General features: G+C 43.5%; 1 pseudogene; it reads right to left on the bottom strand.

Moving 5' to 3' along the window:
• Positions 1-4,137: 4,137 nt before the first annotated feature.
• Positions 4,138-4,624, bottom strand: LOC136336198 (immunoglobulin heavy variable 1-3-like; annotated as a pseudogene).
• Positions 4,625-8,351: the final 3,727 nt, after the last annotated feature.

Here is an 8,351-nt window from a genome sequence, read left to right as displayed (position 1 = left end):
AGAAGGTACTTTTCTGTCGCTGAGTACAGAGACCCTGAGAATTTAGAGATTCATGGAGCTGATGGAGAGGCTGTGGGAATGTTATGTTCCCAGTAGGAGCACTTTATAGATCTGTGTGTGCAGAACCAACACTGGAACAGGTGAGCGATTAAATGGGTCTGGCAAGTGTGAGAACCTGGAAGATACTGAAATCCCAGAGTGTCTACAAAGAGAAATGGATCCTTACACCTGGACAGGCGTTGGGATTGTAGACCATGTTCTCCAGTGAAGTTGCACATATAACCGCTCCAGGACATCCAGGAACAGGATGGTTGAGGTGATGGTGACCCCTAGTGGTCACTCTGAGCCATGCAGGCTGCATGACCCTTGTGACTTAACCAGCTTACTCTCTATACTCCCAGGACTTGTGGCTGGAAGAACTCACATTTAATGTCTGGATTTTACTGTGTGAAGGATAGAGGGACATGAGGACATGGAAAATGAGGATATTTCGTATCATATTTAATATCCATTTAGGAACAATAATGGGAGAATTCTGGTCAATTTGGTATTTGCAGCTTAGTGGTTGGACTTTAAGTGGAGAAACTAGTAAAATGATAGTTTTACTGAGTTTTTATGGAATGAGATATGATTTTAAAATGGATGGACATGACTATATTTGAATAATAAATTTCTACCTGTGTGTATCTGCTTTTAACTGTTAAGTGGGACTGAAGTCAGACTCCCTGATCTTCCTGCTTCTCTCCCCACCTTCTCTCCAGAGATGTTGTTCTCATCACTCTGAGGGATTGTCACATTGTTTCATGACTTGAGTGTCACACTTCCCTGTGCTCCATCCATCCTGAGCCAATGGTATTAGAAAGGTCATCGTGCAGTGAAAGCATGAGGTGGGACCATGAGGGTCCATTTCATCCCTCAGCTTGAAACAGAGTTGCTTCTGTACACCTGCCATCAACTGGACCATCAGCCCCATACTATTTATGGCTCCATTCACAGGTACTGAGAAAACAGCATTTCCCAGGTCAGTAGCCCCATCCCAGGGAGCAGGTTATGTTAGTTTGCTGAGCACTGAAATCACATCTGTTATGAGAGCTCATATTGGAGTCACCACCATGTTAAGTTACAACTATTCACTGTATTTCTCCAGTATCTGTGTCACACACCCAGACAAATAAATAAACGAGTGTGGATGAGGTAGGAATCACCTGGAGACTTGGATGCTTTGGTTGTGGCAGGAGTCTCCAAATTTTGTATTTTAATTCGATGACTCCAGGCAGTTTTAATGGTTTCATTTTTCATTTTTTAACATAATATCCTGCGTCCTCAGGACCGGGAAACCATGTGATTGCAGTCCTCAGTTTGCAGTATGTTCTGTGAAGATCAGTTACACCATCCATAGTGGGGAGTGACCACAGGATGGGTCAAGGACTCTCTGTGACCCTGTGAGTAGCACTTGAGAACAGACTGCCTGGAACACCTGATCTCTATCAACCCCAGTGTTGACACAGTGACGTCTGAGATCTGAAGTTAATGTCATTTCAGAGACAACTAATGTTAATCCTTGAAAAAATTATTTCTTGTTTCTCAATTCACAGTCTCCCTAGAATCATCACAGTCCCTGGGGAAGGCAAGAGCAGGCAGTGTGTCAGTGGTGTGGTGTCATCGTCATCAAGGGACCTGACCTCCCCTTCATTCCAGTGCTTCTGTCTTGAAAATTGACTCAGTGTATGAAATTAAATAACTTTGAATCTCTGTGATGCTTATTGAAGTTATAGTCTTTTTTCTCTTTATTTTTGTTTACTTTTTTTCTTTTCCATACAGTGCTTCCATGTAGACCAGTCAAGTAAGAATTCAGTAGTCCTTAGAGCAACTAATTTTCTAGAAACATCGTGACTAAAGACTCAATGTTCAGGTCACTGTGACCAGAGTCTTCTGATTGCTGCTTGGACTCTGTTACCAAAGAAACTGTGCCCCCCTTGACTTTGTTTTAAAAATCTATTAGTTGGGAGGTTCCACAACAGTAAGAGTAACACCCCAACAAACAAGTGTGTCAACTCAATATCTTGGTTTACAATATTATTCGTAAATGAAGTGAAATAGGAATCCTCAGCTACAAGGCACTGATAGGGTTGGGGAGAAAAGATAGAGATGGTTCTGGAGTACCTTGCACTAAGGGAAGGTGAGGAGGTGACAGAGAACACACAGGACATTTGTAAAGGTCTCAGAGTCCTCAGGGTAGAGCTGCCAATGCACAGAAAACTTCCAGTATTTCTAACTGCAAAGATAATAACAGTGCTGGTTTTTAATCACATATAAAATAAATTATATTAGTCCTTACCTGTAACAATGAATCATTCAATAAATAGTGCAAATGAGGTTACTAGACAAATTTACCTTAAGGGATAATTTCCTAATACTTAGCCTGCTGTGAGAGCAGAAAAGACAAATTCTGTCCCACTTTTCAAAGTCCTTCCGGCTGGGCTAATAATCATAGTAATTTGACACAAAAACAAGAGAAAGTGTAAAAATTAACTTCGATGTTCATGGGGGGTTGCATAAGGATATGAGACCCAAAGAGGGAGCAGCTGAGGCTTCTAAGCCACCTGCAGCCAGGAGAGGCGGTGGGTTGTGGTGTGGACTTTGCAGGGCAGTGAGGTGACTCACATGTGGGTGGAAGGTCAGGTGTTTGGTAAATAAATGTATCCTGGGAAATCTTTAGGAAATGGGCACAAGGTGACTTTGAACAAATAGGATGTTGTGTCCGTGACACACTCTTGTCCTCAGGCTGACACCCAGCCCACAGGGAGGGATTCAGGATTTCTATGGGGCTGGGTGTTCCCTTTGTCCTGGTTCTCATTTACATGGGGAAAGCCCTTGTTCTGTGAGCTCTGGGAGACTCAGCACAGAGAAGAAAACATATATGTACACACACAAAATCACATTGCACACACAATCAGAACCCCATGTGCACCCCAACATGTGCACACTCACACTCTCACACACACAGCTTCCAGTATGCAGGAAGGTAAGCTGCCCCCAGGTTCCTGCAGTGCGTGAGGCCCTGATCCTCAGGGTACTGTGATGTTAGGACACTGACCCTCAGGAATATTTTTATTCTCACTGCTGGGACCTGTGTGTGTTCTCTTATGTGACAGGATATGCAGTGATGATTAAGTTTGGAATGATTGAGTTCAAGGTGTTGACATGGGAAATTATCCTATATTTTGTAGTTGGAACATCACTGTCATCACGAGTCATTTTCAAAAGAAATCTAAGGTAATTCACATTGAAAATACTGTGATTATTTAAACCAGGCGTTGCAGTATGTGTACACCTCTACCTGAGTGAGTGAGAATGAACAGCTTAACACCGTGTGGCGGGAAGGACAGAGGCCTGTAGGTGGACGTCCTGGGGGAGAATCACAATCACTGTGTGGTCACGTGTGTGTCAGAGGTTTGAACAATGTGGGGACTTGTGGGCAAGGAGGGGACAGAGAGCCTGAGCTCTGTACACAGGTTTCTCGACTATGCTGGCGTCTGCATTGCAGGGAAATGTTTCCCAACCACAGAGAAGGTGAGAGCACTCGGTATGGTTTATTTGTCAAGAAAAAAACACAGAAAACAATGTAATTCGGCCTGACCAGGCAGTGGTGCAGTGGTTAGAGCGTCAGACAGGAACGGGGAAGACCCAGTTTCAAAACCCTGAGGTCACCGGCTTGAATGCGGGTTCATCGGGCTTCAGTGTGGAACCACTTGCTCTGCTGTACCCCAACCCCACCCCGGTTAAGGCACATATGAGAAAGTAATCTCTCCCTTCCTCTGACTCACTCTGTCTCTGTCAGAATAAAGAAATGGAATATGGTGAATGAGAGTTTTGTATATAACTGCTGACATATATGCAAACAGGCAATGAGACAGCCTTGTTTGTTGTCTGCAGTGAGAATATGAGGAATTAGAGCCCCAGAGAAGAAGGAAGAAGTGGCCCTGGAAGCAGCTGGGAGCTTTGAGAGGAAACCCTGCTCCCACAGGAAGCCCCTTCCTTCCCCACCTCCCTCTGCACCTGCTCCTGGGGCTGGTCTCGGGCTCCGTGGGTCTGGAGCGCCCCCTGGTGTCCTGAGCGCCCCTTGCAGCCCAGCTCTCAAGGGGGAGGTTTGTGTCTGGGCTCACACTGACTTCCCCTCGCTGTGTCTCTGGCACAGTAATACACGGCCGTGTCCTCAGCTCTCAGGCTGCTCAGCTCCATGTAGGCTGTGCTCGTGGACTTGTCTGCAGTCATGGTGACTCTGCCCTTGAATTTCTGTGAGTAGCTTGTGTCACCATCACCAGGGTAAACCCACTCCATCCATCCAGCCTTTGTCTGGAAACCTGTCGCAACCAGTTCATATAGTAGCTGGTGAAGGTGTATCCAGAAGCCTTGCAGGAGACCTTCGCTGAGGTCCCAGGCTTCCTCAGCTCAGCCCCAGACTGCACCAGCTGGACCTCGGAGTGGACACCTGTGGAGAGGAGACAGGAGTGTGTGGAATTCCCCACTGACTAGTGCTTGGTCCCCCATTAACCCAGGGACTGCAGAGCCCCTTACCTGCAGCCACTGCCACCAGGAGGAAGGCTCTCCAGATCCAGTCCATGGTGAGGGGCTGAGCTGTCAGGACTTGTGTTGGGGAAGGTGTGGTTGTGAGGGATGCTCTCAGGACACAGACACATCCATATTTTAGTACTCTACCTTGCCTCATTTGCATATTAAAGAGGCAAACTCATAAATGAAGTGTTGATCCCATCTGAGAGAAGATAGAGGTTTATCTGGGAGTCTCATGCTTCAAGTTCTTTTGTTTTTGGAAAATGTGTGTCTCTTCCTGGGTCTTTGAGCCACGAGATGAGACAGTGAGAACCTCAGCGGCACCTTCCATTTCAACTCCATTAATCTTACTGCCCAAACTTAACCTCCCATGCATCTGCCTCTAGTAATGTGTTCCTGAATCTCCGTGAAAGAACACCATTTTCCAGCTGCACTGCCCTCATTTTTGTTTTTATTCTCTAGACTCAGTTGCAGGTCATTTAAAAAACTTGAAGACATAGAATAAACTCAGTTATGGCCATGTATGTTTACATGAAAATGCTGGTAAAGATTTGGAATAATCATGTTTCAGTTATACCATATTGATTATGGAAAACCTAGGTAGCAATTACTAATATGGAATTAAAGATATAAATAACATTGTGGATATAAAGAGCATTGTGTTCTTTGTCCATTGATTGCAGAATGAATAAATCATACAAATTAACTCCTAATACAGGAACTGAATATCAATTTTAGAGAAAACTGGTCAGCCTTGCATATTCAGACTTAGATTCTCCGTGAGGATCTGTTGATATGGACCTGGGACGTCATTCTAGTCAGAGGGCAGGAGTGGGAACATGTGGGGCTTTGCTAGCTCAGCAATAGTTAATTTCAGGAGATCCATTCCTTCCCTCTCACAGTCCCAGTTCAAATCTGCGTGTGACTCTGGGGAGTGCTGTCACCGTGTCCACACATAACAGGCGTTCACTGGAAATGGAAACCAACTTATTGGGATGTATCTATGTGAAAAATGGGAAAAGGAACCATGTTCATGGGAGTTGATTTTACACAGACAGTGAATTATCCTCATCTGAGGCGACACACATCTGGAATTGTCATCTCATTGTGTTGTGATTTTCCTTACTGTTTAACCAGATCAATCTTTCTTCCTTATTCCTGAAATAGTCAAAGACAGCATCTAGAATCATTTACATAAGAAATATTTAGCTTAAAAATTAACCTAAGTTTCAGATTTCAGGTGAGTTTCAAAGTATTGTGCAGTGTTCATGGACAGACAGGTGTCATGGCTGGATTCCCAGAATGGGGTTGCAATGGTTTTATCTTCATCAGGGACAACCAAACAGACCTTCAATTTATTAGACTTCCATGGAGAACCTTGACCTAACATTACTTGTTGACGGAGCATACATCATATGAATGTGAAGGTCAACACCAAATGCTAGACTCTGAATGTTTAGAAAATGCTGTAATAGATTATGACAAACAAGCAGTCTTATCCTGGGTCATAATCTGATCTGAACCCTCAGAGGATAAATCTGCAGAGGCATTGAAAGCAGTCATTATAATTTGTCATTTGTATCTCAAGATTTAAGAATCAATGAATAGAAAACATGTAGCTGTCTACTCCACTCAGATGTTTGATTTCTCAAGATAGCTGCTTGTTGGAATCATATGATGGAATTAGGCTAGGTTTCCCTATTATTAAAGGATATTATATGGAATAAACATACTGGTATTAGTTTAAATCAGTGCTTATGTGAAATCTGAGGATATTTCCACTCCTGGTGTTACCAAAAGTGGCAAATCCTTGGCAAACTCTCCAGGTGAGATATGATCATAGACCAGACTTCAACGCCCTTTGATCCATTTATAGGATTTATCCAGCTTTCACCATCCATGGGATGTGCAATAATTTCATTTATTGTGCACGTATTTGTTTGATGCTTTCAGATAATTTCTTGATAGAAATGTATGGCCCTTTCACTTCATAAAAACTTCTTAAATTTATGTTTTCAATATGGAGTACCAATTTTGATGTCCAGTGACTGAGGTGCTTACCTTACAGCAGTCATTGCAAACCTACTCTGTGTAGTGCTGCTGTGACTCCATACCTCACTGCCATCCTCATCCTCAGTTTCTGGAAAGGTGGAAAATATAGCATCCTCACAAAAAATTATTCAGACTTTCAAAATCCTAAATTATTTTATCCAAAGATCCTCCTACTAGCTCTTATGGCCACTCACTCTCTGCCTAATGAACACATCCATTGTCTCCCTGCAGGATGGTAACTGGGAGATCCATGCATTGATAAACATTTGCTCAACACTGGTTTCTGCCATACTGCATTCAGACGTAGATAATAGTTAAAACTATTCACATTTATACCCAGTCTGTCACCAACAGATTATAGGTATCTTTACAGTCCATGTTTGCATAATGATTGTGTGACCTTCAAGCAGTGACCTCTGTCTTTTAGAATGAACATCAAAGAAAATGATTGTGAACCTTATTGCAAGGAATCATAATGCAGCAGTGAAACTCAATGGTTCTCATTGTTGGGTTTAGATTTATATTCGTGAAACATCACAAAATTTTACTTAATTGGAAGTTTATTCCAATAGTGATCTTTAACATGATGTCCCTCATTGATCCTGGAGAAGCTTCTGTTCTCTGGAAGCAAAAGCTGACTCATGACCTTACATTAAAGCCGATGTCCTTGCACAGGGGACAGACTCCATGTAAGATTTTGAAAAGTTCCCTATGTAAACTATCATCATCATCATCATCATCATCATTTCGAACTTATAATCATTCCTTTTTATTTTTTTCTGTGGACATGGTTGTAGTCCACACATGATGACTCTTTGTATATACTTTTCCCCCCGTTCTTGCTAAATTCTTTATAGAATAGGTAGTCAGACTTTATTTTATCTTACAATTTGACTGCTGAGTCAAGATCTTTATGCTATGAACATGATGTCAAATCAATGAGTTCTCCTCTAGTTTGGGGTTCATTCATCCCAGGTTTCCAATGTTTAGCAGCAGCACGTGTTCTGCTGACTGACTGGCTGGGACTCTGAACTGCGGAGAGCTGAGTTGCACTGTGAATCCAGCAGAGCCTCAGGTTAGATTCAGCTGAGGTAGGTCAGAGGATCTGATGGTTAATTGATATTTGGGCACAAGAGAAGCTGAAAGAGACTCCCTGCCGTTGTCCATGAGAGAAAGTTGTCTTTCTTTACAACAGACTTTTCTGAACCAGAGACGACACAGGTAAGTGCAGACACAGGAAACCAGATGGTTCAAACGGGGAATTGTGATATGAAGAGGAAGCCGAACAGGTAACCAGCCCTTCACCTTCAACTGCACCTGCTACTGAGGGATCCTGAGGTGTGTTATGTCACCTTCTTCCCCTGGTACTGGCAGCCCCTCTCTAAGGGATGTCTGTTTATGAGCTCACACTGACTTCCCCTCGCTGTATCTTGCACAGTAATACACGGCTGTGTCCTCGGCTCTCAGGCTGCTCATTTGCAGGTACAGCCTGTTCTTGCCATTGTCTCTGGAGATGGTGAATCGAACCTTCACGGAGCCTGCATAGTATGCATTACCACCAGGATAAATATAAGAGACCCACTCCAGCCCTTTTCTGGGAGCCTGGCGGACCCAGTTCATCTGTAGCTACTGAAGGTGAATCCTGAAGTTGCACAGGAGAGTCTCAGAGACCCCCCAGGCTGCACCAGTTGAACCTCACACTGGACACCTGCAAATACAACAACATT

Source organism: Saccopteryx bilineata, chromosome 4 (genome assembly GCF_036850765.1).
Source record: "Saccopteryx bilineata isolate mSacBil1 chromosome 4, mSacBil1_pri_phased_curated, whole genome shotgun sequence".
Classification (NCBI taxonomy): domain Eukaryota; kingdom Metazoa; phylum Chordata; class Mammalia; order Chiroptera; family Emballonuridae; genus Saccopteryx; species Saccopteryx bilineata.
Note: the sequence above shows the minus strand (reverse complement) of the source record. Positions and strands in the feature narration are given on the sequence as shown.